The sequence below is a fragment of the Marmota marmota genome, unplaced genomic scaffold (assembly GCF_001458135.2).
Source record: "Marmota marmota marmota unplaced genomic scaffold, marMar, whole genome shotgun sequence".
NCBI classification, from domain to species: Eukaryota; Metazoa; Chordata; class Mammalia; order Rodentia; family Sciuridae; genus Marmota; species Marmota marmota.
This window is the reverse complement of record NW_025999876.1, coordinates 276397-283877: the sequence shown is the minus strand read 5'-3', so window position 1 is coordinate 283877 and position 7481 is coordinate 276397. Positions and strand designations below refer to the sequence as shown.

Here is a 7481-nt window from a genome sequence, read left to right as displayed (position 1 = left end):
ACATATGGGATGATTCTTTAAAATAAATAACCACAAGTGATCTCAGCAAATATTTTGAATTATATTTAATCATTAAAAGATGCATTGATGAAATTACACATTCTATAATAGGGCCATGGAAATGATATGGTAAAACAGAAAAATACCTTATGAAATAACTCAGCTTCTAATAATGTAATAGAAAGGTAGACAATGTAACTTGTAAATCATAAATATGAAGAGTATTGTATCTAATTAAGAACCAAGATCAATGAAATTAGCATGATGCTGAAACGTTATCTTTATCATTTCCCTGACAACAACTGTCTTTGCATTACTCTCCTCACAGCTTCCTTTACCTGTTTATTCCTGAGACTGTAGATGAGAGGATTCAGGAAGGGAGGAATCATGGTGTAAAAGGCAGAGAGAACCATGTCCTGGAGGGTGTCAGAGGTTGCTGAGGACCTCAGGTAGACACCTGAGCCAGAACTGATGAAGACGGACACCACGAGGATGTGAGGGGTGCAGGTGGAGAAGGCCTTCCCTGGGTCTAGTGGGAAATTTCAGCACAGCAGAAAATATGCGAATGTATGACACGGCAATAAAAAGGAAGCAGCCACCACAAATGACCACAGCAGAGACAAGAAGAAGGACCACGTTGCTGGTGGTGTCAGAGCAGGAGAGCCTCAGCAGAGAGGGGATGTCACAGAAGAACTGGTGTACCACGTTTGACTGGCAGAAAGACAGCCGGAATGTGTTCCCAGTGTGCACACCTGCATACAGCAGACCACTGAGAAGGGAAGCCAGGGTAATGTGGACACAAAACTGAGGGTTCATGATGAGTGGGTACTGGAGGGGCTGGCAAATGGCCACATAGCAGTCCCAGGCCATGATAGAGAGAACCAAAATCTCTACATATGCACAAAAAATGACCAAGAAGATCTGTGTTGCACAACCAGTCACTGAAATGACCCAGTTGATAGTGAGAGAATTGACAAAGGCATTGGGGACAGTGATGGAAATAAAGCACATGTCCAAGATGGACAGGTTCCTGAGGAAGAAGTACATGGGTGTGTGCAGGTTCTGGTCACAGTGGTGACAGTGACAATGAGAAGGTTCCCTAACAAGGTACCCAGGTAGGTCACTGGGAATACTGTGAAATAGAGAAAATTCAGATTCCAGCCATCAGGAGAGCACAGGAGGAGAAATTCAGTTACCATGGAGGTATTGGCCATTTGATGGAAAATCTGGTTGCCTAGTAAGATAAATAGATGTGAGAGGAAGCAAAAAATAATTAATACAATTATTTTACATATTTATGTCCAGATTGTTTTCTTGTAGTCTGCATTAGCTTTCCCTACAGAGGAAAGGTCACTCTTTTTCTCTGATATTTTTAAACATTTTTAAGCATAGTGCAACTCCCAGTGCAGGAGTGGAGGTCTGCAGCCTAGGATCTGTGTGTGACATTCAGAGCTTTTCCTCAGCTTCTCATCAGGCCTCCTCTGACCTCCTGAGACTCCCATGCAGAGTACTAGCAAGCATTGGTCACCTTCTTTCCTGTTTGAGACCTGTGCGACAGTGCGTTCTTTAATGCTCTGTAATTTAGTTAACTCATTGTCTTCCATAAATGAAAGTTCACCACTTTTTTGCCTCTGTATACACACTAAATAATTCAAATTATATTTTATAAGTATTTTTGTAGGTATGCTTTCAGAGACTTTATCATCATGGACATAAAAACTCATACATGCTCACCAGACCTGTTTCAGCTCCCCCAGGGGCTATTTTTTTCTCCAGCAGATCAGTGTAAGGTCTTTAGAGACTGACATTCTACAAAACTTCTACTTTTTACCTTAATATATTTTTACTCATTGCTCAGCACCATGAAGTTGAAGATTCTTTTGTCTACATAATAATTTTTCCTTTTCTTTTTGACACTTCCCCTTATATACCAATCTTCTTAAAGTTATCATAAGTGTACCAAAAGTTACTGTCTGCTTACCCTAAAAGGAATGTTTTGCTCATAGTTATAACACTCCTGCAACACCTCAGACTGGTTCAATCCTTTGTCACCAAAATCATTATCTCCTCAGCCCTCTGCAACCTGAGTCCATCTCAGCACCTTGCCAGGTTAACCACACTCACCCTTGGAAAAGACACTTTCCTGCTGAGCCCACCTGGGCTGCTCTGAAAATGTGTGTGTCCCCCAAGGTCATTGGTGGGTGGCCAGACATGTGAACATTACTGTTAATTTCACAGTGTTGGTGAATTTCAAGGGGTCCTACTTAATCTACCTGCAATCTTTTGCTGGCCCCATCCCCCATTCCTCCCTGACACAAAACTGAACTCAAACTTCAGTGACCTCCTTGTTCACAGCATATCCTGGATCTTGGTGACCGAGCCTCTTTTCTACCAAGACATAATTGATTTAGTTTTCCCCATTATTATATACTGCTCTTTAAAGAGGCTGAAATGCAACTTTTTCTCCAAATCCCTTTCTTAGCCTCTAATTTTTCTTATACATTTCTGTTAGTGTTATTTTACTTTTTAGTAGATCTATATGTACTAGTCAACCAAATCACTGGAATAAATTCCTTGATTTTTGAACGTTGTATCATTCATCTTTTTATTCTCTTAGTAGCAAGTAAGTGACTTCGTGCATAGTAGTTAATAAAAAATGCAATGTAGCACAATTGACTAACTGCTAACATGAACTAAGATTCTTTATTCCACTAATTTACAAGTGAGTACTTTCTAAATCAGTGGTGCCCATTCTTCACTTCTGTAAGAAATACAGTGTGTGTTCATTTGAAATAACATATCCCCACTTCTGTGCAGAAAGAAAGATTTTTTTTTCAAAGCAGGCAATCTTGACAAATATTTACTAAGGATTTATAATATGGCAAAATCTGCTGCAGATACTGAGTTTTAGTCAAAGATTGTTTTTTAAAAAGCATTATTTCAGTACTGTGAAGGAAAAAATAAAATGATACCTACATAAAAATTCAAATTAATATGAAAACTTCTGAATGTGATATATGATGAGACTAATAAGGAAATCTGCCAGACTTTTTACCCTTTAACCTGGATTCCAGGAGCTACAGGAGCTCCTGTTGATCACCTCAGGACATCCTGTAATATACAGATGGGACATCAAGGTGGGTTCAAATCTAGAAGGTGCATAAAACTACAGAGACATTTTCTTTCTTTATTATTGTTTTCTACACTAAGGCAAATACTGTCTTTCCTTCTCCAATAGAACTTAGCAAATTCTCCACAAACCAGTTTGAGTTACATTAATTACTTGATGCCCTCCTTTGTGTGATTTAGGTATGGTTTCAAAAATTCTTCTGAATTTGAATTTCTTTTTTCATGTATCAGTCTTCAAAAACTTCCATTTATGGAGCACCAATCCAAAGTCATGTATAAATACAATAAAATAATTGTACAAAGCACCGCCTAATTTTTACAGAGAGCCTCAGATAATTTCATTAGATTCTAAAGATAGGATGACTTTTTGAACCTGGATTTTTAAAAATAAAAGTATGGCTTAGATTGCATAGATTGGCCTTAATATTTTGGTGTGATTCAATTCTACATTCCCATTTAAGGGGCAAAAATGCTTATAGAGAATTCTCTCATAAAAACAATAAGATGAAGGTATAAATAACAGAAAGCATTGGTAGAAGTGGGAGTCAGCACAATGTTTGTGAGGAGAACTAGCATGTTTTAACTCCAGGAACATGAAGAGGGACTGCCCAGGTGCTTTCTCTGTAACTGGTAAAAGCTGAGAATTTTCTCTTTTTAATTTCTCTTGATAGTGTTTCAAATAATGAATTACATAATGAATAGAGCACTTCAAAACTGCAAATATTACTTGGTTTGGAAGACACAAGAATAAATTATTTTCTAAATTATATTTTCCATATTAGGAATTATTGATTAGTGTTCTTATAAGGCATTTAAAATACTGAGGCATTTTTAATGAAAATAAAAATATGCTTCCAAATGTTGCACAACATTATTTTTATATTTATTCCACTGGATACACACATCCTCATAGTCATACATAACATAAATTTAGTATAAAAACTTAAGAATACAATTGAAAACTTGGGCATAGTGGTGCATGCCTATAACCCCAGCAGCTCAGGAGGCTGAGACAGGAAGATTTCAACTTCAAAGCTAGCCTCAGCAACTTGTCAAGACCCTGTCTCAGAATAAATGTTCAAAAGGGCTGGGATGTTGCTCAATGATTAGGCAGCCCTGGGTTCAATCCCTGACACCAAACAAACAAACAATATATAATTGAAAACATTTTCTGTGAACAAAAGAAATAAGATTAATGTTCAAAATATTTCAAAGAATATTGCCTACCACATTAAATATTTTTTCCCATAGTTATTGACTTAGGTGCATGTGTATCAGATATATAAAATCATTCCTATCTACCTATCTATCCTATACCATGTTTTGCATTTTATTCTTGTTGTTTTAATGTGAATGTTTTTATTAGTATTCTATGGAATTTCTGTGCAGACTACTTTGGGCGTTATCCAAGTGTACTAATAGTTAAAGTAATCTGAAGAAAAGAATTTTAAACCAACAAGAAGCAACACAAAGAACTATTACACACTTTACTTCCATACACCATGCAGATGTCCCCAGGGTCCCTGTGTTCCTATTGCAGTGGTCGAAACCACCGAGAACATCATAATGCAGTTATAAGGACTCTCTGTGCTTCCTGTGTTCTTCTCAAAATTCACAAAATTTTCCTGGGCTACCTGACTCTTTGGATGAAATTGCAATTTGCAGAGCAGAATAATTATGAATCTTAGATGCATTTGGACTCTAAATGCCAAGTACTCACTCCTGAGTGTCACCTGTTCTCCATGATGTTGCAGTACCGAATCTCTCCTTGGCTTCTCCCATCCACTGTGTCTGCAGCCAGGGTGGATCTGTCCAGTCAGCCCAGTGCCTTGTGGGATGTGGGGAGCTCAGTCACTACTGCTTTATGTGAGCATCGCACCAGGCCAGTGGGAACAGGGCCCCTGGGAGCCCAGAGCTCAGGCTGCAGGGCCAGCAGGAGGCCTGAGCCCACCACCAGGCAGTGGAACCTGCAGAGCCCAGGAGAGAGGACCTGGCCATATGCCAGTATGGACAGTGGATGACACATGGGAACTCCTCTGCTTGGCATTGACTTTAGTCGTTATTGAGAAACCAATGACACTGAGGAGAGAATGATGGTGCTCACTGGGTGTGTTTTTGTCTCTGCCCTCCTTCACCTCAGTGTGAGTTCGCAGTAGGTGTTTGTATGGATTAGTTAACATTAAGTGTGGTGGACAGCTCGAACTCATTGACCAACCTTTAAGAGGGAAACATCTAAAACTACCTCCAGTTCAGCAGCAGAAGTTTCTTATCATTAAGATGAAATCCACATGATTTAAAATTAACCTTTGTAACAGTTTATCGTTCTCATGTCAGTGTGAATTACCACACTGCATAATTGTACAATTTCCAGCTACATCTTTTCCAAAATAATTTTTACTTCAAAATAACCACCTAGCCCATTACATATATTGTCCATATAATCCCTACTTGCAGTCACTGGAAACTAAATGTATTTTGTATCTTTGAATTTACATATTTGTGAAATTTCATATAAATAAAGTCGCTCAGTATATGATGTGTATTCTGGCTGAAGTGAGCGTAACATCATTGAAATTAGTCCACCTTATAGCATGTATCATTTGATCATTTCTGAAAGATGAAAGAAAACCATTATTTGCATATGCCAGAAATATTTTAATCAACATATCTATTTGTGGACATATTTTTTATTCTCTAGTATAATTTGACTGATTTGTTTTGTTACCTTATATTTTGTTGTATTTGACTTCTCTGGTAAACACTCTACACTCTCTATGATTATGTTTAGAACCTGTTTCCATGAGCTTTGCATTGCTGTGACAAAAATACCTGAACAAAAACGAAAAACAGCAGGCACTGTGGCGCATGCATATCATCCCAACAGCTCCTGAGGCTGAGGCAGGAGAATTGTGAGTTCAAAGCCAGTCTCAGCAACAGCAAGGCACTTAGAAACTCAGTGAAGCCCTGTCCCTAACTAAAATACAAAATAGGGCTGGGGATATGCCTCAGTAGTTGAATGATCCTCAGTTCAATCCCCAGTACTGCAATAAGAAAAAAAATTCCTTAGATGCTCTCAGCCACTTTCCTGATGTCTCTGTGTGAAATGCTTAGTATCTCTTTAGGTGCTGGTATCTATTACAATTACACCTTCCTTGGCCCTAGTTTCTTAAACCATCCCTTCAAATCTCTGATCCAATTTAGATTTTAACTCTACTAATATAAACAACTGCTTTATTATAATGCAATATATCTCTGGCATTAATATAAATATTCTAAAGTCTTTATAAAACTTAGAGAAGTTTGAATGTTCTGGCATAATATTCATAAACATTACCATGAAACACACTCTAGAATAAGTTACAACATTTTCTTGGTGGTTGCTAAACTCACATCAAATTTCTAACTATGTGTTGTTCTAAGTCTTTTGTCTTCTGAAGTTTTGATTCTATAAAGCACTGAAAAAACACAATCACAATAAAGGATCTAACAAGTACTCTTAAATATTGTTTCCTTAAAGGGTAGAGTTAATATTTCAGAAGAGCTCTCTTTCCAATACATATCTTTCACATAATTTATATTACTATAAAAATCTATTTCTTTGTTCATGACTAATACACAAAGAAAATGTTTTTGTTAAATTCTGCAGAAATTTTATACCATTCTCATGCACCTGCAGGGTTTTGTGTTATTTGACACAAGATGTGAGATATCACATATTCTTATACCAATGTTTCCTTTTTTTATCTATTGCTACCAGATATTGTGATATAAAACATCTTAAAACAGGTGTTAAATATCCAACATCTTTCATCAAGAGGGACACCTTTCAATAGAACAGGTGTTTGCTTCTTAGTTTGAATCCATGCCACTTGTTGATTCTTGATTTTCCTTCTTGAGCTTTAGGAGTCTTGTTAAGGAAGTCCAGGCCTAAGCTGACATGATAAAAATTTCGGCCGACTTTTGGAATGGAGTCAAACAAAAAAGCTTTTTCTCAGAAAAGAAACAAACAATAACATGAAGAAACATCTTACATAATGAGAGAAAATCTTTACAACATGCAACTCAGGTACAGCGTTAATCTCCAGGATATATAAAGAACTCAAAAAACTTAACTCAAGAAAACGAGAAGATAAAAAAAACAAATAATCCAATCAACAAATGGGCTAAATAATTGAACAGACACTGCACAGAAGAGGAAATACAATTGATCAACAAATATGTGAAAAATGTTCAACATCTGTAGCAATTAGAGAAATGTAAATTAAAACTCCTATCAGAATGGAAATTATCAAGAATACAAATAAGCATTGTCGAGGTGGTGGGTGAAAAGGTACACTCATACATTGCAGGTG

The 7481-nt window shown here is 37.1% G+C and overlaps 1 pseudogene; it reads right to left on the bottom strand.

Annotated features, from left to right (window-relative positions):
• Positions 1-284: 284 nt before the first annotated feature.
• On the bottom strand, positions 285-1214 carry LOC107160680 (annotated as a pseudogene).
• Positions 1215-7481: the final 6267 nt, after the last annotated feature.